Genomic DNA, 26,805 nt, shown 5'->3' with positions numbered 1-26,805 from the left:
AAAAAATTAGTCTCAGTCTGAGATGCCTTCCATGGTATTATATTCTGGGGTTTGGGGGAATGAGAGACTAAAAAAAAACAAAAAACGAATGAATGAACCATGTGTCAGCTGGTGATATATGCCAAGAAGTAAAACAAAACAGAGAAGTAGAATAGAAGGTTTAAACTAAGTCAGAGAGTCAAGATGGGCCTCTTTGATGATAGAATCTGAGCAGAATCCTGGATGGAGACTATATAGTGTCTTTCTGAAATAAAGCTCCTGGGAGGAGAGAGGGAAGCCACTGGGCACCGACTAGAGTGACATGAGCTCACTTTCATTTTAGACGATCATCCTGCCCCCTGCCAAGGAATAATACCATGACAATTGTCATTTCTGTCTCCCTTCTTGGTTCCTTTTTCTGATATTTTTTTCCCCATGAGCCCTTCCTGAAAGTTCACTTTCTTGGGAGATCTTTCAGATTCAGTTTTGTAAGCTATGGCTGTCCTTTACTATTCACTCCACCTCTCAGCTCCTTGGGGAAGAAGGAAAATACTACACAAAGGAAGCTTTCACCACTGAATTTTCACCATCTCAACAGCCCCAGGTGACAAGGACCTGTGGCCGTAGGCCATTGCTTCCTTCCTGGTTCAAGGTAGAGACTTCCCTGAGTTTCATCTTGTAGGTGCCTAAGGTGTGGGAATTAGGGAGAAACTTAGATTATTTTTCTAGAGTAAGTCTACCTTTTGTCTTTGCCCACATTCATTTCCTGACTAAATTTAGAAATAGGGAAAGGTTATGTTTGGTAACAGAAGTAAAAGCTCAACAGATTTCCAGTTCTCCTGTGGCTTTGGATTTGGGAATTCTGTAACCTAGTTCTCCCTCCCAAGATCCCTCTACTTTCTCCCAAGGGCGTGCCATCCATACTCAAGATAATGTGATATGGTGGAAAGAGTATTGAACGGAGAGCTAGAAGGGCTGAATTTTAGTGTGGACTCATACTAATATGCTGTGGCTTTGTTAATGGAAAGGTGTGTTCAAATAAAAAATAAACAGACCAGCCCTGAAAATTTCCTGAGCAGACAAAACCAGTTTAGTCATATAAGCAAAGCTTAATTTAGTTTATTTTGTAAGACTAACTTGACCTGGGTCATTTTTTGCTTATGCCTCTGAAAATCATAAGCAAGATTGAAACTATTTCTTGAGGTTGATTTCCCACTAAACCAATTCCTTATCATTTAAGAAAATTGTAATATTATAACCAGTCACTGTGAAGAATAACCAGTCACTGCTTTCCCTCCAGATATGCTACTTTATAACACTATACCCCAGGACCTCAGTCCGTGTTCTGGTTTGAGTGCTCCTGGTCTGTAAACTTTTTGCTGTGTACACAAAAATCTTTTACTGGTTATTACTAATCAGCACTAATTTCAGTGGTTCATTGGCTTTACTTCCATTATATCTGAACTTTTCATAGGGGGTAGAACAGAATGATAGTGAGTAATATGAGCTCTGGAATCAGACTAGCAAGTTTGAGTGTCTGTGAGTGTCTGACTCCAAAATGTATTGGTTTGTATGTCTTGGGTAAATTATTTAACCTCTCTGTGTCCTGTTTCCCTCAGCTGCTCTGCCCGCCATTACATTTCCTGACTTTGACCAACACCGTACACTTTTGAATCAGGTTTTTGTATGTTACAACCCTCAATCATTAACATGTGGTAAAAAAATTAAAATGGTAGAATTGATAAGTATCTGCTTAGATATGCTGTTACATCTCTGATTTCCCCTTCCACTAATCTCCTGTCTTTCGTGGCTTGTATTACTGGTCATCTTAGTTAATAAGGGCTGCTATAACAAAATACACCATAGACTGAATGGTTTAAACTACAGACATTTATTTCTCCTGGTTCTAGAGAGTGGAAGTCTGAGATCAGGGTGCCAGCTTGGTTAGGTGTCTGGTGAATGGTCCTGGTTCATAGGCGGCTGCTTTCTGCTGTGTCCCCACGTAGCAGAGAGGGCTCTGCTTCCCTTCATCTCCATTCAGGGGCACTAATCCCGTCATGGGGACTCTACTCTCATGCCCTCATTTAAACCTAATTAACTCCCAATGACCCCCCTTAAAATGCCAACACAGTGATATCAGGGCTTCAACTATGAATTTAGGGAACGTTCAGCCCATTCCACTGGTCCACTTACTCTTGCTTCTAGGCCTTTCCACTTGCTGTTCCTTTTGCCTAGAACATTTCCCCTCTTCCATATCCACATATCTTCCCCCACTATAGGGGGGAAAATATCTTGACCCTTCTTCAGGTCTTTCCTCAGATATCATGCATTTCCTATCAGTGAAGCTCTTCCTGATCTCCCCATTTAAAATTACCTCCCATGGCTCTCTCTATCCCCTTTTCCTATTTACTTTTTTATCATAGCATTTATCACCTTCTTTCATAGCTTGTATTACCCCAGAAATAGACTTTGTGCCAAAAATTCAAGTATTTTTGGTTTTTTGGAAGATGATTCAAGAAACTTAACCCTGCTCAAGTGGAGAAAGAGCTGGGGTAGTTTTACACCAACTTCCGTTTGTCTTTGGTTTTGGGCTGCCTGGGATTGGAGTGTTAATTTTCTGCTTCTACTCAAGTCGGTCAAATAATCCTTCTGTAACTTTCGAAAAAGTCTTTAAATAGAGAAATGCATGTCTTTGTCTCTGGAATAGGAGGGAGCCCACCAAAGTGACGATATAATATCCAGGGGTAGGGGTGGGGCATGTTATATCTGGTATACTTATGACATACCATATAGTTTATTAAGATACATCATATTTATCAAATAGCATATCATATATATATAGTCCCTCTTCTAAAATGTAAGCTTTATGAGGGCAAGTGCTTTTGTCTGTTTAGTCCTCTGCTGAACTTAGAACAGTATCTGGCAACCTGGCACACTGATGTTTAATGAATATTTATTAAATGAATGAATGATCTTGATCAGAGGTTTTAAGCTATAGGTTGTGACCCATTTAGCAGGTCATGAAATTAATTTAGTGCTTCATGACCAGCAATAAAGGAGAGAAAAGATGAAGTATACTGCAGATAGTAAGGGTAAATACTGTTTCATGAACTATTTCACTAAAGTTATTTAATACACATGTTATTATTAAATTAAAATATGTCAATTAAATTTATATAAATTAAGTTAAATTTAAATTTAAACTAAAGTAAAATGCACTTTTTACTCTGGGTTGCAATATTTGACAATTACTGATTGATTTTTCCCATTTTAGAATTGGAACAAAATAGAGAAGAGAGCACAGACACTGTACAAGGATGTCATGCAAATGCACAAAGTGTTCTATATTTTTAGAATGCATGTGAGTTTACATGACTATCAACTTAAAATAGACTACTTTCTATTTGGTCAATATATATGAACCTCATGGTAACCACAAACCAAAAACCTACAACAGATAGACAAAAAATAAAGGGAAAGAAACCCAAACATAATGCCAAAGAAAACCATCAAACCACAAGGGAGGAGACCAAGAGAAGAAGAAACAAACATGGAACTATCAGAACAACCAGAAAAACATTAACAAAAAAGTCAGGACCAGAGAGCTTCATAAGTGGGTTCTACCAAACATGTAAACAAGCACAAGTACCCATCCTTCTCAAATTATTCCAAAAAAACTGAGGAGAAAAGAATTCTTTCAAACTCATTATTTGGAAATGCTAGGCCAGCATTACCCTGATACAAAAACAGAGAAAACACCACAAAAAAAAAACAATGACAGGCCAATATCTCTGACAAATATAGATGCAAAAATCTTTAAGAAAATATAAGCAAACTGAATTCAATAGTACATTAAATGGGTCATAAACCATAATCAATTGGAATTTGTTCCAGGTATATAAGGATGGTTCAACATCTGCAAATCAAGCAATGTGATACACCATATTAACAAAACAAAGGATAAAAATTCTATGATCATCTCCATAGATGCAGAAAAATCATTTGACAAAATTCAATATCCATTTATGATAAAATCCCTCAAAAAGTACATATTTGGTGAAAAGCTAAAAGCTTTTATTCAGTAAGGATTCCCACTATTGCCACATTTATTCAATATAGTATTGGAATTTCTAGATGCAGAAATTAGGCAAGAAAAAAATAAAGGCATCCAAACTGGAAAGAAGTAAAATTGCCACTATTTGCAGATGACATGATACTATGTATAGAAAACCCTAAAGACTCCATTAAAAAACTATTAGAATTAGAAACAAATTCAGTAGTCACAGGAAACAAAATTAACATGCAGAAATTGGTTGTGTTTTTATATACTAATAATCAGCTATCAGAAAGAGAAATTAAGAAAACAATCCCATTTTAAAAGTGCATCAAAAGAAATAAAATACATAGGAATAAATTTAACAAAGGAGTGAAAGACCTGTACGCTGAAAGAAATTCAGTAATGAAAGAAATTGAAGACAACACAAATAAATGGAAAGCTATACTATATTCATGAACTGGAATGAATTCTATTGTTAAAATGGCCATACTACCCAAAGCAATCTACAAATTGAATGCAATCCTTATAAGAATACCAATGGTAATTTTCACAGAACTAGAAAAAAGAATCCTAAAATTTGTATAGAACCATAAAAGATCCTGAATAGCTAAAGCAATCTTGAGTGGGGGTATCTTACCTCCTGATTTCAAACTATATTACAAAGCTATAGTAATCAAAACCATATGGTATTGAAATGAAAACAGACACATAGATCAATGGAATAGAATAGAAAGCCCAAAAGTAAACCCATGCGTATATGGTCAGTTAATCTATGACAAAGAGGCAAGACTATATAACAGGTAAAAGAGAGTCTCTTTAATAAACGGTGGAAAAACTAAACACTACATACAAAAGAATGAAACTTTGTCACTATCTTGCACCATGTGCCACAATAAATTCAAAATGGGTTAAAGACTTGAATGTAAGACCTGAAGCCATAAAATTTCTGGAAGAAAACATAGGCAGTAAGCTCTTTGACACTGGTTTTAGCAATATTTTTTTGGACCATGCTTCTCAGGGAAAAGCAACAAAAGCTGAAAAAACAAGTGGAATCACATCAAACTAAAATGCTTTTTTACAGTGAAGAAAACCATCAATGAAACCAAAAGCCAACCTACTGTGTGGGAGAAGATATTTGCAAATCATACATCCAATAAGGGGCTGATAGCAGAAATATAAAAGGCCTTACACAACTTAATAAAAAAAGAAAATAAACCATCTGATTTAAAAAAATGGGCAGAAGACTTGAATAGACATTTTTGCAAAGAAGACATACAGAGACCAAAAGGCACATGAAAAGATGTTCAACATCACTAATCAATAGGAAAGTGGAAATCAAAACCATAATGAGATACCCACCTCATACATTTCAGGGTGGCTGTTATCAAAAAGAGAAAAAATAACAACTGTTAGCATGGATGTGGAGAAAATAGAACCCTGAACACCAGTGGTGGCAATGTAAATTACTATACTATGGAAAATAGTTTGTAGGTTCCTCAAAAAACTAAAACTAAAAATACCGTGCAATCCAGCAATTCTACCTTTTAGTATTTATCTGAAGAAAATGAAAATATCAATTTGAAGAGATATATGCACCCCTGTGTTCATTGCAGCATCATTTACAATTTACAATTGCCAGTATGTGGAAGCAACTTAAGTGTCTATCGATAGATGGATGGATAAAGAAGATGTGGTACATATATACAATGGAATATTATTCAGCCACAAAACAGAATGAAATCCTGCCATTTGGAACAACATGGGTGGACCTAGAAGGTACTATGCTAAGTGAAATAAGTCAGACAGAGAAAGACAAACACTACCTGTTTTCACTTCCATGTGGAGTCTACAAAACAAAACAAAGAACAAACATACCAAAATAGAAACAGACTCAAAGATACAGAAAACAAGCTGTTGCATACTAGAGTGGGGAGGGGTTGGGGATTGGTGAAATAGGTGAATTGGATTAAGAAGTACACACTTCCAGTCATAAAATAAGTAAGTCATGGAATACAATGTACAATATAGGGAATATAGTCAACCATATGGTAATAACTTTGGATGGTGACAGAGAATAACTGGATTTATTATGGGAATCATTTTGTAATGTATGAAAATGTTGAATCACTATGATCACACCTAAAACTAATGGGTTTGTATTGTATGTCAAACCCACTAGGAAGGCTAAAATAAAAATGACAGACAATAAAGTGTTGATGAAGATGTGGAGAAATTGAAATCCTCAACATGGCCAGTGGGATTGTAAAATGATGCAGCTGAAAACATTCTGGCAGTGCTTCAAAATGTTAAACATAGTGTTACTATTTGACCCAGTTCCATCCCTGGGTATACACCCAAAAGAAATTAAAACATGTCCACATAAAAACTTTTACATGAAAGTTTATAGAAGCACCATTCATAATAGCCAAAAAAAAAGGAAATAATCCCAATGTCTCTCAACAGAGGAATGGATTAAAAAAATGTGTTACAGCATAGAGTGGAATATTATTGGACCATAAAAGGGAATGACATACTGACATGCTATAACACAGATGAACCTTGAAAACATTAGACTAAGGGAAAGAAGCCAGATGTAAAAGGGCAAATACCGGATGATTCCATGTATGTGAAAGGTCTAGAATAGCCAAATCCATAGTGACAGAAGATAAATTTGCAGCTGTCAGGGGTTGTAGGGGGAAAGAATGTGATTGACTGCTAAATGGTATAGGGTTTCTTTTGGGGTTGGTGAAAATGTTCTAAAATTAGATAGTGATGATGGTTGCACAACTCTGTAAATATACCAAAAGTACTGAATTGTATATTTTTAAAGGGTAAATTTTATGTTATGTGAATTATCTCTATAAAGCTGTTATAATAAAAAAAAACATTTTTTTTTCTCATTTTAGAGACTAGGAGAAAAAGAGCCAAAGAAGTGAAGGCATTTCCCAGGTCACAAAGCTGCACCCAGGGAAAGCAGACCCATAACATCAGAGTGCTTCTGTGAGTCTAGCAATTCACAGAAGTCTAGTTAGTCACAGGCAATTTAGTTTATGGGATAGAGGCCTCCAGCCAGGTCTCCCTGGGAGCAGAAGGAAACCTGATCCTTCGTAAACATCTGCAAAGCCAAGTTGCAAACCGTGAGGATGTGGCATTCGGGTGGCTGAGAGACTGGCTGGACCACCAAACGGCCTCAGTAACAGCATCCTCCTGCCGGATTACCTGCTCGCTGTGGATTGGGAGGGGCTTGCGGGGCGGTCTGCATCTCAGTGTGAAACACTGTCTTCCTAGGCTTGCTGGCCTGGCCTGCTAACCACCTTCCATAGAGTCATGAAAAAATATTGACACTAGGGGGCCTTGTTAAAAAGGGCTTTCTTAAGAATTATCTTTATTATCACTTAATTGCATTTTGTTTTTCTCAGCTAGGCAGCAAGAACTTTCCCTGAGCTTGTCTTTCTCCTTCTGTGTCATTAATTCCCTTCCACTGTACTTCCTACATGGAAAGAAATAAGCATAGGTCACTTTCCTGACTTCAGAGCTTCAGGACTATGCTTCTAAGAGAACAGTGCTTCTAATTACTGTCCTTGAGGTGTTATACGAATTTCCTCCATTACCTGAAGTTCTGGGCCAGAGCCAAAGAAAGGGCTGTTGGGAGTGAGAACCAATGGTTGTACAGTCCGTGCTCGGCTCACTCCTGTCTCTCCTGAACCTCAGGTCACAAAGAAACATTTAGGAGTTTCGTGAAATACACTTCCAGCTGGGAACCAAAGGCACAGTGGACCTCTGTTCAGTTGCCTCTCAAGGATGGGGTAGGGCTGTGCAAAGGACCTGGCTTAAGCAAGCAAGCAAACAGGAAAACCAATTCGTTTGCAGAGATGGGGACGGGCAGGATGGGTCATTCGGGAAGTGGAAATATACTCGGTAATTGTTGTCTCTTCCAGATATTATAAACACATTGATTTCAATGTTCACAAGTAGAGAGTGGAGGGAAAAGGGTGAAGGAAGGGAAGGGAGGGGAGGAGAGAGATGACGAGGGGAAGGGAAGGGAGGAAAGAAGGAAGAGGGGAGAACGAATATATTTGTTTTACTTAACTGCAGGCCTGCTGCCCTTGGTCCTCCGCAGCTGGCCTTTTTCAGGCTGGGGACCCAGGCCAAGTACTTGAGTTCCTGGCCCCTGCGTATGTTTATCATAGGCATCCATCCACGTGGGGTCAGGGCTTCCCTGTTCTGGGGCACGTAGTACTTGGAGCTGGGTGGGATAGGGGGCGGTGGGAGCAGAGAGAGGAAGCGTTGAAGAAAGGGTTTCAGAGACGCGGGATCCTTGTCACTCACACTCTGAATACATCATCAGCATCGCTGGCCGCTTAGCTAGAAAGTGAGAGAAGAAACAAAAACTAGGAAGTTATCATTGACTTGCTCTTTTTTTTCCTCTTTTGCTTTTTAAATTTTGAAGGGAGGGTGGATTCTCCCTGTCCAACATATGGTGTACTGAACAAGCTGCTTCCTCGGGGAGTGAGAAAAGCCACCAGCAGGGCTGGGAAGGGCTGAGGCACAGCTGTGACAGCTGGGTGCTTCGCCAGCTGCTGCCAGCCAAACCGTGGCCAGCGGCTTCTCCTGGCCCTTCTCAGGGGCCCTCCCACCTCTAGGAGAACTTTGTTGGCTGAAATCATGAAACCAACTCTTCTTCCATATGGGCGGCACGGGTGTGGCTGTGAGCTAATCTCCACCTCAGCATTTACCTCTAGAGAAAGAGATCAGCTGGGCAGATGGCAGCATGGCTGTCCCCTAGCCTCTTCACCACATTCCTGCCTCCTGTTGCCTGACGATGTGAGGGCTGGGTGGGCGCTTCACAGAAGTCCCCTGTGCCAGGGCTCCTCACGGGTGCATGGGGCTGCTGAGGCAAACACATCCAGCTGCACTCAGACTAAAAGGCAAACACCCACCGCTCACTGTGTATGTGCTGGGCTCTCTGTGGAAGCTCACGGCGCCCATCTCTAACCGTACTGGGGACAAAGTGATTTACTTTTCTGTACTTGTGCCACCTGCCTTCTTTCATGAAGCATTTCGATGGGTGTAAGTTGCTCAATGCTAACGGGCCAAGTGGAAATTATTCCTTTGGCTGAGTCAGTTGGCTTATTGTCATCCTGAATTACAAAGGCCACAAGACCTGGATCATCATGGGATTTTTACACTCTTGCTGGGAAGTGGGACTCCAGGAAATAATCCTTTTTGTAATGTTACAATTCTAATACTGCTATTGCAATTTAAGCCTATTCCATAGTTAGTTCAGGTTTCAATGTCTGATACAATGTCATTTCATTTATATATAAAACAGAGGCCATAAATGGCAGCCTGAAATTGAATGTAACTCATACACTTAAAAAAAAATTGAAAGATTTTTACCATAAAATCTATACTGGCAGCTTTTCTTGAGAAACACTGTCTGTCCGCATGGTGCTTACACTCCCCACCCGTCAGTAGTCCACTTCCACTGAGCGTGGCTGCCCCATCATGCAGTGACCACCCTCTTCAGTTCACCCCAGTCACCTCTGCTCCATTATCTCCCTGACACTGAAGCCAGCCACGAATCAGTTATTATTTCACTTGCATTGTCGCTTTTCTTTGACTAGAAAAATATTTTTCTGTTCCCAGATTGAGGTTAAAAATGAGCAAACAAAAGTAAAACTTAAAGAACCCCATGTTTCTAGGGAAACACATGGAAAGATTATAATCTTTAAAGGGAAAAGTAGACTTTCATACGCAGACGTGCTTCACTGGCCCCTGTTGCCTCTGACTGTGCGTGCACCTGTGATTGCGGCCCCCAGCACACCTCTTCCCTACACTCTCTCCACTCATTTTGAGAAGCCAGCTCAGTGCTATAGCTTGCCCTCTGTCTTACCTCCAGTCTTCTATCTCATTCCTTTTATAACACCTCAGAGAAACTAATGTCAAATGGTTTGAGAAAATAAGAGAACAGCTATTTAAAGGTAAGAATTAGAATCCAGCCTGGTGATCAACAAGGGATGAAAAGGAAATGTAGAGATAATAGGAAGTGTGTGTGTGTTTTTCATTTTTGCTCACTGGTTAGAGAAACAAAGGGACTATATTTTGAAATTCACTATTAGGTCTCATAAAGGACATACTTTTACTTTTAATCATACGCGGGTATACATGATATGATTTGCATTGTTTTTCTTCAGGATCCACATATAATAAGATTCGGCAAAGGTACTCAAGATGGTGACTCTGAAACCCTTCGTTCTTACCAAAGCCTCTCCTTAGAGAGTTTAGGAAAGTACTTTGAGACAGAAGACAGTTTCCAAAACAAAGCAGGGAGATGTCAAATTCAAAAACTAGGTTTTTTTTTCCTGTTAGTAAAAAGCCAATAGAAGATGAGAGAACAGAAGGCAGATAGGATATTGAAAAGGGCAGATCTCTCATTAAGCATTTCCTCAGTGTCCGCAAAACCTCCAGAAAAATGTCCTAAATCCCTAAAATACTGCAGACCACCCCCTGCAGTGGATCCCCAGGGAGCTGTAATCCCTTCTTACCACTTGCCCCATTAAACAGCATCTTAGTGAGCAAAGCAGGTCAAAATTCCCTTTCTGTGTCAGAATGATGTGACTCATCCAAAATGAGCCATGGAAAAAATGAGGTTTTTAAGAGAGATAAGCACTAAGGAAATGAACTGTGGGGGTGGGGGTAAGCAAAGGAGGGAGAGAGCTTAGAACCTCATGGAAGGGCTTAATCTGTTTATGATTTAGATTAGAGTTATTTTGCAAGAATTTATATTAAAGTTAGCATGTGGGTGAAATAGGTACTAAGAAAAGTTAGAGAGAAAAATAGCTAAAACACAAAAGCTTTCTAGATTTTAGGAAGAGAAAGAAATCACACACACAAATTATTTGACATGGACATATTTTCTTTCTCTCTCATTCTGTGTGTGTTTATAGCATCTATGCATATCTTTCTATCCCTCTGCATGTGTATCTCTCTCTCCTCTATAACATATGCACACATATATATATCTCACTCTGTGTGTATATATACATATATATATGTATATATATTTTATTTTTTTCCAGGAGCAATTTGATAGAAAGTTGCAGATAACACAAGACTCCATTCTTGAATGCTCTAGCATGCAGCATCTAAGAACAAAGACATTCTCCTATATAACCACAGTAGTATAATGACAGTCAAGAAATTTAACATTGAGACAAAAATACTATCTACTGGAGAGTTAATACCCAATTTTCATAATTGTCCCCAAATTTCCTTTATAGCTGAGCATGTGTGTTTTCCCAAAGATTCAAGGAATAAATTTTGTATTTGATTGCCATGTCTCTTTAGTCTTTATTCTAGAATAATCACTGCCTTCCATGAAATTGACATTTTTGACATGTCCATACCAGTAGCCTTATGCCTTCCTGTATTTTTTAACTTAAATATGTGTGTGTGTGGCACTAACAGATGGATCTCATTGTCTTAGGGCACAAGCTCTGAAGCCAGATGGTGTCAGTTGCAATTACTGACAATTAACTGGCAATTAACTTGCAATTATAATTAACTGGCTTTGGGACCTTAGGCAAGTTACTTAACTTCTCTGTGCCATAGTCATATCTAAACAATGGGTATAAAATGGATATACTGGTTACATGAATGTTTAAATGATACCTGGCACATACTAGTGGCTAGCTATTGTTTTTGTTGTTATTTCTAGAGAATATACTCTAACTCAATCCTATAGCAGGTGGGAGAGTTTTCTGTAATTCCTGATATGCTTCAGTTGCAAATGACTTGAAAATAACTTTTCTCACCTTAGAATTATAATAATTACAATAGCATACACTGATTTGTCTTTAAGATAAAATTATGTAGCCTCTACTTAGTGTATCTAATGGTCCTGATTTAAGATAATGCCAACATTCTATGGCCAATTACAACACTAGCTAATACACAGAGGTCAATTGTATGGCTTTTGGAGGACAAATGTCTTGGCTGGCCACCAAGACTGGCCACTCTGCTATTTGACAGAGCAAATCACTTATCTTTCTGAGCTGTCATTTCCTCACCTGGCAAATGAGGAAAATAATAACTATTTCAGAGATATGTTTCTGAGACTGCATATTCCTTCCTGGCACCCAGCAAGCCCTTTAAATGTGTGCTATCAAACTATTAGTGTGAAGTCTCCTTGGAACAAACAAAAAAATCTATTCATTAACTTGCTTTCAGAATATGTTACCAACATTTAATAAACTTACTAAGAATTACTGAGCATCAGTGATTTTATGATAATTTTAGCACAATTTTATTTAATATTAACTGACCATCCTATCTTTGATATACATCTCTTAGAAGTATGGAACCTCTTTAAGTGACACATAAATCTGTACCCCGGAGGGCAAGCATATTTAAAGAAGAGCATCAACTTGCAGAAGTTGTTTTGTTTTGTTTTATCACTATTAATTAAAATTTGGTAAGCAATTTGAGGTGACACACCGTGGCACAGTGGAAAGAACCTCTGCTGTGGAGAGAGAGAACCTGGCACCATCCCTTGCAGGTATGTGGTACTGGGAACCTCACCCAACACTGTGGAAACTTAATTTCCTCTTTTGTGAGAAAATATATAATGCAGTGCCTATAACCTAGTGACTAAACTCAATTAATGCCTCCCCCTGTCCTCCCTTCTGTCTTCCTTCCTTCCCTCCCTTCTTTTCTTCTTCCCTTTTGTCTTCTACATCTTTCTTACCCCCCTCCTTCTTCTCTTTCTCCCTTCTTGGGTACATGAATCAATGTTAGGTATGTAAATTAAGATAAGGTCCAGGGAAGTATTTTCAGAGACTTTCTAAGAAAGATCCCATTTACTCCCTGCAATGGCTTGGAAATACTGCATCTGTGCCCTACATTTATCTCTGACCTTGAGGCAAGGATTTCAGGTGCACCTGTGCAAAGGAAGTATTTACCTTTTCACATGGCAATATCAGGGTTTCCAGAAAATTCTGTCTCCCTCACAAGTTAGCTGGAGTTTGATATTCTTTATTAGGAAATATCTCCTTTTGTTTGTCAGTGTGACATAGACATACAGTGCCAATTTGTTTGGTAATGGGAAAAAATGACTTCAATATTGCGCTGTTTAACAGAAAGCAGGCCCAGGATGCCTGATGGGGCCTTTTAATCCTTTTAAGATTATTGAGAACCCTCAAAAGCATTTACTTATGTATGAAAATGTTTACCATATTAGAAATTAAAAATGAAAATATATAAACTGTTTATGTATTAATTCTTTAAAAATAACAATAAAAATATATTACATGTTAACATACAGTTTTTATTAAAACACTATTTTCCAAAACAAAACCATTGTGTGAGAGGTGATGTTTTACATTTTCTTAAAGTTTCTTTTAGGTCTGATTTAATAGGAAACAGCTAGATTTTCCAATCTGCCTCTGCATTCAATCTGTTGTAATACATGACTTTGATTGAAGTACTATAAGAAAAACTAACTTCAGACATGCATATAGTTGAAATGGGTATTTTTATATTCTTAGTATTTTAAATATTTTAATAGCCTATTCAGACAATTATGGATATTCTTCCTTGATGCCACACTGAAACTAAACAAGCAGTAGTTCCTTTAAAGTTAGTTGCATTGTGGAATCTGAAACCATATCCCTGAACTTTTGGGAATCTGTTGCATTAAAATCCATTGCTGTACATTGCACTTTGAGTGGGTCTTTTATGCAGGCATAATTCTGTCACATCATCCATTGGTCATTTCAAAAATATGGTTCACTGATTATCAAGGTCTTCCAAATGATGCACTATATTATACAGTATCAAAAAGTCACATTTGTTAAGACCATTTAGACTTCAAGTACTGGGAGGAGTCAAGCTCACGATGAATTTTCTAAATTTCAAATCTGCTCTGGAAAGCTCAAATTTTATCACTGGCAACAAATGCTGTCAGTCATTTTCCTTAATGTGACAGGCTTACTTCGTTCATTTCTGAAGTAAGGTCTGTCAAACACCTGAATCTGAATAACCTCAATTTTTCATTCCTTCTTTCAAGAAAAACTGGTATTCTCTAAAAACAAAGGAACAGCTGGTTTAGCTTTGCAACTCGAATAGTCACATGAGTGCTTTTCTTCTCACAACCATTATACTGGGTTATGAGGAAAAGGGTTTTTGTGACTTTCCCATTTCATCACACAATATAAAAGATTTGTACTCAAGGTTTGTGATTTCATAAAATTAATAAATTTTAAAGAGCATCATTAAGTATGCTCTTAGGAGAAACTGGCCATTTGGGTTTTTCCCCATGAATGCGTGTCTGTAAAGAATACAATGACTGCTAATGCACCGTGGACCTGTCTCCATTTATACTAAAGTGTCAACAGTTGGCATCAATGCAAATATAAGATCATTGAAGGAAGCAGATAAAGGGCCCCCATCACTTTGGAAGTAGTTTTAACTGTGCAGTCCTAGCTCTGCCGTAGCCTCAGGTATCCCCAGATGTCTGTGGACTGCACTTTGAGAATCACTGTTTTAAAGGCATGGGTTTAATTCTGCTTCCTGCTAGACCTTGGCGAGAATACTAAATTGCCTGAAACTTGGTCTTGGGGAGCTAAAAATCTGGTTGAGAAGATAGACATAAACACAGATGAAAACCCTGCTAAATAGGGGTGCTATGGATGCTGAGGAGGGAGTAATTCTTCTGTCTTGGGGAGGCCAGGGAAGCCTTCTCAAAAAGATCATTTGTGCTGGGATTTGCAAACCATGTGTAATTTCCATGTTAAAGGCAGAGGTATTATCCTATACACATAAGCAAGGATCTGAAACCTTAGGGAATGAATGGCAAGGAGCCTGGGTTGGCCAGATGATAGGGTTCCTCAGAGTAGATGTCCCATGAAACTGGAAAGGTAGGTGGGGAGTTGGTTCGAAGGACCCCAAAGGCTTTGGGAATGAAAAGCTGTTTTATGTCACATTGAGCAGACACATTAATTTAGCCTAGAGCAGTCATTCAGAAAGCGTGGTCCCTGAGCTGCAGCAGCAGTGAGCACCTAGGAACCTGTTAGAAATGCAGATTCTCAGACCTCAGAAACTCTGAGAGTGGGGCCCAGCCATCTGTGCCTTAATGAGTTCTTCTTGCTGAGATTCTGATGTTTGCTGAAGTTTGAGAATCACTGGTTTAGAGCTTAGAATGTGTTTTTGTAGAGAGAAGCTCCACCTGTATCAGAATCCCTTGGAGTGGGGGCTGCTGCAAATCCTGGATCCTACCTCAGGGCTGCAAGAATTAAACCTCTGAAACCTGGATGTTTGCAAGCCAGGCAGGCGATTCTGACAAAGTAGGAGCATCACTGACCTTGTAGAGATGAGGCTGAAGGAAAACTTCCCAATTTTTTACCGAATATTAGATTTTGGTAGAAGGGATTTTGAAAGAAGGCATATAGACCTACATTTCACCCAATTTCCATTGCAAGTCACTATTTATTTGCATTCTCAGGTCACAAGTGAGGCATGAATTCTCTGTCTGCCATTCTTTTCAGAAGCCTGTTTGTATATTAACAATCTCTACAGCTTATGGTGTGGAGTTGGAGGGTAGGAGCGAAGTCGATGACTACATGCATAAGTAATTGCAAAGCACAGTAAGACCTTCTGGCAAAAGAGACCACCACAGTGAGAGCACATGGGATAATCATCTAAGGGAGGTCTGTCCTGGTAGTGAGTTACTAAGTTTTTCTCCATGCTAAGCACCTGTTAAGAGACAGCCACAACTTCATTACCTCAAGTAGGTACTCTAATCAGATGTGTTATTTCTCAGTCTCTACAGTAAACTTGAGTTAAATACAACATAGCGGAATGTTAAATGGACAGTACTTTGTCACACATTTCAAAATCAAAGAGTATCCCACACAGATCTGCGGGAGAGGAGGGAAAAATACCTCGAGGAGATTGGTTTATGTGTATGAGCCTTGAAAGTGAATGCTAATCTGGGATACGTGACCAGCTAGTACTCCTGGACAGATCCTGGGCAACTATGCACAAATGAACAGACGGGACGGGGACTGGGTGGGATTGGACGAAGGGCAGAGTTTAAAGAGGAGGAGATATTTGATTCTGGTGGGTTTTTTTAACCTTTCTTTTTCCAAAAGGAAAAGAAAAGCCATCTAATATGCTTTTTTTCTAGGAAAACCTTATAAACTAGGAAATAGGAATAGAAAAGCTTAGTTATTCTGCAGTTCTTGACTTATGTTTCTAGTTTGAAAATTGCTGGCTTTCTGTTCTCACTGTTTTATAAAGTGCTTTGGGACAAAGTTACCCTAAAATCAGAAAAAAATGCAGTACTCTATGTTCAATTCTTGAGTTTTTCTCCCTCCCATATTGCAAAGGCCATCTAAACTAAATGGTTTTGTGATTAGAGAAACTTAAAAGATGTCCATTCTTCATTTGGTGCCAAGTTTCACATAACCAGAACAGTCTTCTAAGTCCTTAGCAAACTGAATTTAAGAGAAAAGGTGTTATGAGGTTGTGGGTAGAGGAAGGGGGTTCTCAGATCCCCCTTGCTCCCAGCAGCACTTTAATCACAAGTGTATGCTTCTTATAGATATTCTCTGGTCCCATTTGCCTTGGGACATTTGTTTCTGAGGTGCTTGACAGAAAATGAAACTCTTGCACCCAGTGCTCGAACTGTTCACAGATGTTACCAGCACCTGCAGAGAGGCCGGGGTTGGCCCCGGGGCAGGGGGTTCACTGCCTAAATGCACTCAGATGTGTTGGAGGAGAGAGCTGGGCCACAAAACATAGTTTTGGGCTTTCAATATAAAAGAAAATTCTGCTCATGATGGTTTAGAGACACAGCCTTTGAAGGAATCACTGGGGAAGAACCTGCCTGTGCATTAGTCAAGGAAAGTTAAGTTTCAGCCCTTCGAGACTCCAGGTCTTCTTTGCTTTAGAACTGGTCATGTTGGTAAGATTGGCCATGATTTCCAAGTGGGAAGAAATGCCAATTTGGCTGAGAGGTGCTTGCAATCTCCCTGATATTCACTATCTACCTGGAAGGAGCTGTTTAAGTAAGCATGTGCCTGATGAGGCTTTCTTGCCAAAACCTCCAGGGCTTGAAAGAGTATCTCCTTAATATTTCATATCATTATGAATGCCCTCAAGTTATAGTCTGTTGTGCATCTTCTATGCACAAAGCTCTGGGTCTGCTTGATCCAAGCCTCCAAGCTAAAAGTGCTTGGGGCCCCCATCCACTGGAATCTCCAATATAGAGGAGGAGGACAAACAACTGTGGACAATTATAAGGCAAAACCGATTCTGATTAGGTGCCATAATGGAGTTGGAGAAACCATATCTTACAAAGTGGATAAGCACCTCCCAATATCTTGGAAAAACAGATCAATATGTGCCTAAAGACAGATGAATGATGTAGATAAGAAAAGCCCCAGGAGTTTAAAGGTAGGAGAGATTAACAAGGGCAGAGAGGGGTGGGAGAGAACAGTGGCTGGGAGAGGGCTTCTGGGAGGAGGTGGGATCTGAGCTGGGCCTTCAGGCCAGGTAGGAATAACACAGGCAGAGAGGAGGCCCAAATTCCAGGTGCAGAAATATTTCAAGTACTTCTCTCTATATAGCCACATCCACACCATGTTTTGCATCCAACTTCAAGGGAGATTATCAACCCCCTACAGTCCCATGGACCTTCTGAGAATGCACAGACCTGAGGTCAAGATGCCCTGCTCTGGAGATTATGAAACTGCAGCATCACATGCTAGGTGAGCAGCACAAGATTCCTTTTTCTCCTAATAGAGTAGGAAGCAACACACAATACTTAGTAGTCAGGAGCAAAACCCTTCTGCCACCCAAATTACTTAATTATTAAAATAAATTACTCAAACATAAAAACACCCCTGTGCATGTGCCCCATTTCCTTTGAGCATTCTTTGCTTCTGAATGTTTAATTTTGTGTGTTTACAAGCAATGATTGTGGTTCCACTTAAAACAGAGATGGTTGCTTGCTAATATTTCTTGCTACCTATTGTGTTTTTCTTCTTACTCCTCAATAAATGAGAGTCCAAGCTTTAATACTAAATTTTAGTACTCTAGAAACAAAATACGGTTACAAATACTTTGTATTACAAACCAATAGTATTTCAAATACCTCCACCTTATATTCATTGAGTATGAATTAAAAAATGAAGCAGTAGGTACTGAGACCAGGAGATTCATTTCAATGTGGAACTATTAGTCTTACAAGTTTAATGTTGGGAATCTGTTTTTCAAGACAAAGTATCTATATTCTACTTCTAGTATTTCACCTCCTTATAAAAGGACTAACTTTTTTATGTAATAGTAGTTTTTTCTTAATGATACGGTTGTGGAAAAATATAATAAAAAGACAAGGTCTAGTTTAGTTGTCATGAACTAGAACTCACTGAGGAGAAGAATGTATCATTTTTTTTCACGATTTGTCCAAGATTGTCAGTCTCAGTAAATGGGTGCGTGCACGAGTTGATTTAAGACACAACATTTAATATCATGCAATGTTACAAGTAGCAGATTCAGTCCTCACCAATGCTACAACTTCTCTACAACCGCAACCTCACATCTCTGAAAGAGAATCAGGGATGTCACTTGTTAGCAATTTAAAGGAGATTGGTGTCTCGGACCGATTGCCATCATGATGACTCAGCAGCTGGAAAATGGCTACCTATAAGAACACATTAAGATTAGTGGCAACTTACTCAATATAGTATAAACCAAACCATTCTCCCCCACTCCCAGACTGTGGATTATATGAGGAACTGATAATGCCACACTCATTTAGTAATTCTTTCAGAATTAATAGGTCAAGTCTGGAATGGACACAAGTCTAGCTACTGAACTTGCTAGCCTAGTGAAAAGTGAAAATACAGGGCCCCTTGTTAAAAAATTAATTTCAAGAGGGCAAGAGCAGGAAATTAAACCAAGAAGCCCGGGGCCTTTCTAGGGCCTTGGCTTGGTCTGTAAAATGGATCTGTAAAATGTGTAATCGATCTGTAAAAATGTATAATTGACTAGCCAATCCCTAAGCCATCTTCTAAATCCAACTTTTTATCATTCTTAGTATGGCTCCTTATATGATCTGGTTCTCTACAATTACAAACCAGGAAATAATTTCCCCTAAAGCCATTTCTCCCACTCTCTCCCTACTGATATCTATTTCAAGAGTACCACTGCTCCCATGCTTTCTCAGAGCTGTCTTGGTTTCTTTCTTTCCTTCAACTTGTATTTAAATTAACCACTCAATCATCCCTTATAATGTGTTGTGTTTATTTTCTGCTTACCATGCTTATGGCCAAGAATACATTTCAGTTCCTAGGTTATAACAACAACCTTTTTTAAAGCTAATCTTATCATTGCATTAGTTATCTGTGTAACAAATCATCCCTAAATTTATTATCTTCAGTTTTTGTGTCTCAGAAACTCAGGAATAGGTTATACTGAGGGATCTGGCTCAGTATCTCTTTTATAAAGTTGCAGTCAAGGTCTGCCCAGGGATGAAGTCCACTGAAATCTTGACAAGTTGTAGGATGTGCTTCCACAGTGGCTCACGCATGTATGTAGCTCGCAGGTTGATGCTAGTTGTTGGTGAGAGCTCTCATTTTCCTCCCCCAGATGGGCCTCTCCATAGAGCAGCTTGAATGTCCATATGACATAGGAACTGACTTCCTCAAAGGGAAGGATCCAAGAGAAACTGTCAGGTAGAAACTCTTTGATAATTTAGCCTCAAAAGTCATACACTTTTGTCATGTTCTTTTGTTAAAGTAAGTCACCTAATTTAAAGAAAGGGTGATTAGACTCCATTTCAAGAAGAAAGGAGTATCAAAAATGTACAGACATATTTTAAAACCATTACATCACTTTTTTCTCTATCTGTTGTAAGTTACTTCATTTGTTCCTTCCAAATGCAGGAACGAATTCTTCTGTTGGTTCAGTTCCCTGATCAGAAAATGTAAGTGATTTTCAAGTGCAAAAGAATAAGTGAAAACATTCCCTATTGTTCTATTCAACACACCTGTGATCCATCATACTTCTGGCACTTATCATCCTCACCAGCCAGGTACGCCTGCTCACCGACTCCCAGCACACCTGGATCATTCTCAGGCGTGCACACTGTGTCTTTGTCCTCACCGTTCCCCCAGTTTGAATGGCCTCTTCTTCAGCATCTTCCAGGTTCAGAATAAAACTCATTTAGCCATCCTGTCAAATTTTCTGTGGCAAGTCTTCCAGAATATAGGAACACAGTGTTTCTCCCTTTCTTTCATTTCTTAGTCATTTAGTGGCTGTTTATTGGACACCTATCTTCAAGGATCCAGGCAGTGTGTTTTGAGGTTTGATATCGAGGTGAACTTGCTTTAAGTTTGGAGTATGCCTATCTAAAGTTCATAGCTGTTCCTTTTACCTTCACTTTGGCAGATTCTTAAGGGATGCTCTTCACTGGGCCTAGCCCATTGCTGGGTATTCAATAAATATTCAGTGATTGAAGAAGCAAATAAAGATTATAAAATCAAGAGGTAAAGCTAGTTCTTTTTACCAAGAAGTGTCATTTTCCTTTCATTCCTTAAAAAAACAAATGATAGCTATTTTGAAGCTATCACTTGAGAGAATTAAACCTATTTTTATCTTAACCTAGGGCTATAAATACATGAACATTAATCTGATTGCAACAGCAAAAGTGGTAATAGCTTCAAACTGATAATTGGCTCTCTGTTACCTTCTTTAGCTCATCCTCATCCTCTAATTTTATATTTGCTTATAGTATTGTTATCCCAGCTTGATCTATTATTGATACTGAAGCAAGTTCTTTATGAATTCTGAATTGTCATACAATATAGTCAATATTATAATGAAAAAGGTCCTTTCTGAGGCCTTACTATGACCTTTCACCTGAACATTCCTGTAATTGGCTATCAAATGCCCAAATGCCTGTTTCGATCTTCTGTAGTTTCTCAGTGAGACTGAGGAGCAAATCTTTATACTGAAACATCTCAGCTGGCAGAGCTCTGCCTTCATAAATATGCACTAAAAGCTTAGGAGCTCGTCATGAGTCTGACCTCAAGAAAATCTTTGGCCACAGGGCTCTGAATCACTTCTCCCACAGAAGAAAACAAGGGGCACAATAAAAAGTGCCTAATGCAGATCTTGCAAAATACAAGGGGTTTTCTGTGAGGTAGGCTTGAATTTTGTTTTTTAAAATGCATACCTAACATGATGTCAATAACTGGGGGAAGTTGACATTATTTGCCCTATAGGAACAAATTAAGCTAAGCTCATGGCTGGATCCTCTAAGCTATTGCAGAAGGTATCTTGTCTGACACACTTTATCAGCAGGTGGGTCCTTATGCTAAAAGAGAGAAATTTAGAGATCAGAATCATGGATACTTCTGAAATGAAGGCTTCTCCACCACAGCCAAAGACAACTGTGTCCTCTGGTTTCCTCACTGGGGAGTGTTGGGTGGCTGTCTGGTCTGTACTAAGCCTCATCTCGTTAAAAAAATCAACCATCCAACTAGGAAATGACTTGGTACTTTCTAAATATTCTGCTTCCACAGAGCCAGTGTAGAATTGAGTTGTTTGGTTTCCAAATGCATGCTTTCAAACTTAAGCTGCCTTCGAATTGGGTATGGAATAAACTTTTTGATTGTGTATGAGCTAAATGTTGGGAAAATTGAAAAGTTGGAAAATTGAAAATTTAAAAATCTTTAAAAAGAAAAAAAGATAAAAAACCCAGTATAAATTCTCAGTAGGTGGGGAATGGTACAATGTGACCCTTTTTGGAGGTGGAGGAAAGCCCTTGAAACTCCTTTCAGAATATGGCTTGACGAGGACCACATGAAAAGCAAGCAGCCTTGCTACATTTACAAGAAAATGTCGTAATTCCATAGGTTTTTCTCTTCCTCCAAAAACTGATTGCCGCTTTCCAATTGTGTTCTAGGTTGTCTACTGGTCCCTGTGACCAGATAGCCAAGCTTAGGTAATGCTTCAGTAACATGATGAACACGCTTGCTGATGTTTTATAACCAATCTTGTAATACCGGGATGTCAGGCCATCGTGCGCTGCTCTTCCATTCACGGCAGCAGAAACAGGAGCTCCGCCTCCTGGGAGTAGCGTTGCCCGTGGTACCTCTGCAGAGCTAGGTAGCTCTGCTTCTGCTCCTGGGTTGCGGTTATGGCTCCTACCTCCCCTCACAGTGATTCAGCCAGAGAAGCAATATGCCCTGGGGACACAAGATGGGGGTTCTCAAAGCTTTTTCCAGGGAGATCCAATGAATGGATGAAAGGAAAGTCACCTGTAGGACAACCTCCCATGAGGACTTAATTTTTAAATTAAAATAATTGAATTTTAATTAAAAAATTTTCTTTTTTGGTTGGCAGGGGCACAGATAAGAGTTTATGAGAAATTTGAGGCTCAGTATAGGCATGACTTCATTACTCTCCCACGGGTCTGGGTCCCAGGCCCCTTCAGGAGAATACTCACTGAAGAAACACATCAGCGTTTATGACAGCCTCTGTTTCTCAGAAACATGCCACAACACAGTGTACTGGGTTTTTGTGGTTCTCCTGGCTCTAGTAATCATTAGATATTTATTAGCTTTAATAATCTTGAAGGGAGTAGTAAAAGAATATCACAGGATAGGCCCAGTGAGACCTGCACATCTTGGGGTTTGTTCTGTCACCAGCTAACTGTGTGACATTAATCTATGCCTTACTTTCCTCCTTTTTAAAATTTGGGGACTGGATCAGATGACCTCTAAAGACCCTTCCGGGTAATCTTATAAATTAATAAATTCACACAAAGGTTTTTTTTTTTTACTTTTATAACCTTTGTTTTTCAAGATTATCAAAAGAATTTTTTAAAGAAGAAACTTCCTAACATTAAATTTTAATTCACTTGACTTTAGCAATAAACATTCTAACCGTCACTTTTCAGAAAGGCTATAATGAAAATAAATGAGCACCAGGAGGCTGTTGCCCCATGGAACATACAGGGTTCAAATAAGGGACTACACATAAAGGAATTAGTACAGTCTCAGGCACTTAGTTCTCAGTGAGTAGAAACAGTTCTTGTTGTTAGTCATAGTCATTTATTCATTCAATAAATGTTAGTGCATATACCAGTTATTGGAGATAGATAAAATGTTGAATAACAAAGACAAGTTTATTATGTTCACTGGTCCCACTTACAGAGCCGTAGCAATTTCCAAGCTGACCCAGGCCATTTTAGGACCCGAAGAGTAAATGTACATGACCTGATTGCCCTCTTCCCTTCGGTCCTATCCTGTTACGGACTATGGAACATCCCCATGGATGGGGTGGGCTGAAGGTGCTGCATCAGGGAAAGACTCTTTTGCTCTGATTTGTCCAAGGGTCACATGGCCTGCTTCTCAGGCTTATGTTAATATGTCTTCAATCTTTTCCTCCCCCTTGTAGAGAACTGCGCACCGGTTTTGCCTAATAGGTGACTGGCTTCCCATCAAATCAGTTACTTGTGTTTTTTACCCCCTTGAAGAGCTAAGAAATAATAAAGAAGTGTAGCAAATATTGCTGGGAAGTCCCATGGAGTCATTTCAGTTAATCATTCTGTACTTCCTGGATCAAGCTATACACAAATAAAGGGATCCATCCCCCATTTAGAAAAACTTGAATTTGATCACGTCAAGAACTGAAAACTTAAGAGTAAGAAGTTGTTAATGCTCTCAGTGGCCAGGCTGTCGAGGTAACCCTAGTTCTGCTGTTTTTGTTCAGCTTTCTATTGAGGTTTTTGAAAGTTCAAAACAGCAAATTTATCCTTTCTTTCCTGGTGAGATAGTTACTAAAAATCTTCCTTGCTTTTAAAATATATTGGCTAGTATATAATAAAACACTGGTTTTTCAACTCCCCTCCCCTCAACATATGCACACTCTGGCCACATATGATGAAATTCAGTTCCTAGGAGCAATCTAGTCCAGTTAGGAGATTTCAGACTTTGTGGATACACAGATGGGCTCTGAATCATATTAATCATATCTGACTAGGATTTTCTCCTACTCTTTTCAGTCATTACCAGGGAGAAGGGGAAGTCACCATGTGGGAAAAATAATGTTTTTCCTTCTTTGCTGCAAATATTTCCAATTCAGGGTAAGAGAGTTAGCACCTGTGATGACATTAAATGATTTGATCAACAGGTAGGAAAAGGGAAAGTTTTCCTACTGTTGTACGGAGACACCCACAGGGATGTTAAATACCTTTCCTTTGAAAGAGCAGACAATGAGTTAAGTTTGACCATTTTAGAAAGAGTATATACAATTCACAGTTTACTGTTAGCACATATAAGCTACCTTGGAAATATCTGTGCTTACTTTCTCAAAGCTGTACAGCACCCCACACACCTCAGCAGTGGGACCACTGATCCTCGTGACGTGGGTTGTCCTTTCACTAAGCCCGGCCCTTCTCCCAGACTCGCCCACTAATTCATTCTGCAGCTTGGTGGGTTCACTACTTCTCTCCTATAAATGGGTCTTATGAATTCAAGGAGGAGTTCATCCGTCCTTAGATCCATCCCCTAAGAATTCTTGGGGGATGGATAGATTAAAAACTTGGAAAGTCATAGAGAAAAAGGTCCTTGAACGTGGACAAGCTTCTGCTGTTTCTGCATACCTACTTCACCTCCTATTTTTGCTATTGGTCATAATTTATTGAACTTATATTTGCCATGGCCTGTTGAGGGTGCAAAAGAGGAACAAGGAAAAAAATATGTAACTAATACAATGAATATAACATATTCTTTCAAACAAGAATCTCTAGTGTTGTGTCTTATCATATCTTCATGCTAGAGAAAGTTTATCAGCTTCTATTAAATTCCTACTATAACCTATTTTCTGTGTTAGGTGCTAGCAATACAGAGATTAAAGACATAGTCCTAATGGTCTATCATAAAAAGTATTACAAATAGCATACAGTCCCATGGAATCTTAAAAAGGAGAAGGAGTGTAAAAAAATCAGAGAAATTTTTTAAATGCAGATTGCATGCTGATAAGGGAAATAAAATTACAAAGTTGTTAGTGCAAATATTTTAGTACCTGTGGGAACAGATACTGAAAATAAAAGCCACACCCACCATTTTTATGAAAAAATAATTTTGCTTATATTTGTTCTTCCACAGAAAATAGAATTATTTTGGAAATACATGAACTGTAAGCTAGTTGTGGGTTGTAGTTACTGGACGTGCTCAAAAGCAGGTAAACAAAGGTCATAACAAGTAGAAATGAGAAGGCAACAAAAGTACTTGTAAATATTAATAAATCTTTATGAAATTAGACAACTATTAACCTAACTTTCCTTTGTGGTGACACACAGGCTTGGTGAGGGTGGTGGGGAAGGGGAGGAACTGGATTGCCTATTAAGCCAAATACACATTCTTTTTTAAACAATGAAGAAATGGTGAACAATTTAAATGATGAACTGCTCTATGAAAGTGTTGGATATAAAGCAAACTAAGCAATATGCACAAAGAATCCCTGTGGGAAGTTCTTCAAACTGTCTCCCGGGCTGCTCATCACTCTTGGCTCTGCATGGGAGAGCCTGTTCTGCTGGAGTCTGCCATGATACAACTAGTAAAATACCTGATTCTAACACTTTGAATATCAAGAAAGAAAACGTCCAATCGAAAGGGATGATTACTTTCTGGTACAGATGTAGGAAAAAACTGAGGACAGCGTGCCTGGTCATCTTGCCCAGCAGCTTGCACACTGTGCCCCTGTAAATCTCTTTTCCTATCTAATAGGAAACTGTGAGATGCAGCAGACGTCATGGTTCTTGGCCTCTTATTGTCTGGACAATAGATTTGTTGGCATCAGCAATGGGAAAAACTGATTAAATCTTTCTCCGACTCCCAGACCAGAATGGAATAACTTTTTTGTTACAACTTTGTTAAGTGTCTTATCATATCTTCGCACTAGAGAAATAATATTTCAACTGCTAATTTTGCCCTAAATCTACCACCCAGGATCTCTGTCTTTCTCAAAAGTAGGAGACAGATATTTAGAAGCATGCCTGTGAGCTCTATTCCTCTTGGTCCCTGTTGTCCCTCTATTTTTCTTGATGACGGAGAAGTGGTTCAAGTGACCCTAAGAATTAGGAATAACATGGACAGAAGAAAAGACAGTGGACAAATTGATGTCTTGTACTCTGAAACTGCACTGTGACTTTGAAAAATGAATGTAACAATATTCAATCAGAATTGGTTTGCATCTTCCAGACTTAATGTGGTTGGAACTTAAAAGCATACGGAAGATAACAGTCCTGCCATGCACCCAGGATATTTTGACCATTAAGACATCTATGGGTTTATATTTGGACCTTAAAAGTACATTGGTATGGTTGTTCAAATGGATGTAAAATGGGAAGTAAGAAAGCTCAGACTTTTGTCAAAATCTAATCTTTAAAAAATGCAGGCTTAAGTATGCATCCCATTCTCTTCTTTGTGATAATTTTTTCTGTGAAGGTAATAGATCTAAGAGTGTTCCAGAAAACTCTGGAAGAAACTTACCACTTTAGCAGTGAGGTAGTTATTATGATATATCTCATTTAAAGCAGATGTTATTGATGAAATATAGGTTTTTAAAAAACTTAGAGAAGATTACATAATTTACAAAAGACCCCACTGTATTATCCTATTAACATCAGTTTCCTCTTATGTGTTAAAAATATTATTCAGACTTTCAGAATAAATCTATAGTTTAAAACTTGA

At 38.8% G+C, this 26,805-nt stretch overlaps 1 non-coding gene across 1 annotated transcript; it reads left to right on the top strand.

Moving 5' to 3' along the window:
* The first annotated feature begins 3,222 nt into the window (after window positions 1–3,222).
* LOC118969182 (U6 spliceosomal RNA) lies at window positions 3,223–3,331 on the top strand. Its single transcript, XR_005057095.1, has one exon. It is a non-coding gene; the product is annotated as a U6 spliceosomal RNA (small nuclear RNA).
* The last annotated feature ends 23,474 nt before the right edge of the window (window positions 3,332–26,805 follow it).

This window comes from Manis javanica, chromosome 1, assembly GCF_040802235.1.
Source record: "Manis javanica isolate MJ-LG chromosome 1, MJ_LKY, whole genome shotgun sequence".
NCBI classification, from domain to species: domain Eukaryota; kingdom Metazoa; phylum Chordata; class Mammalia; order Pholidota; family Manidae; genus Manis; species Manis javanica.
The sequence above is the reverse complement of the archived record's forward strand: the minus strand, read 5'-3'. Positions and strand labels throughout refer to the sequence as shown.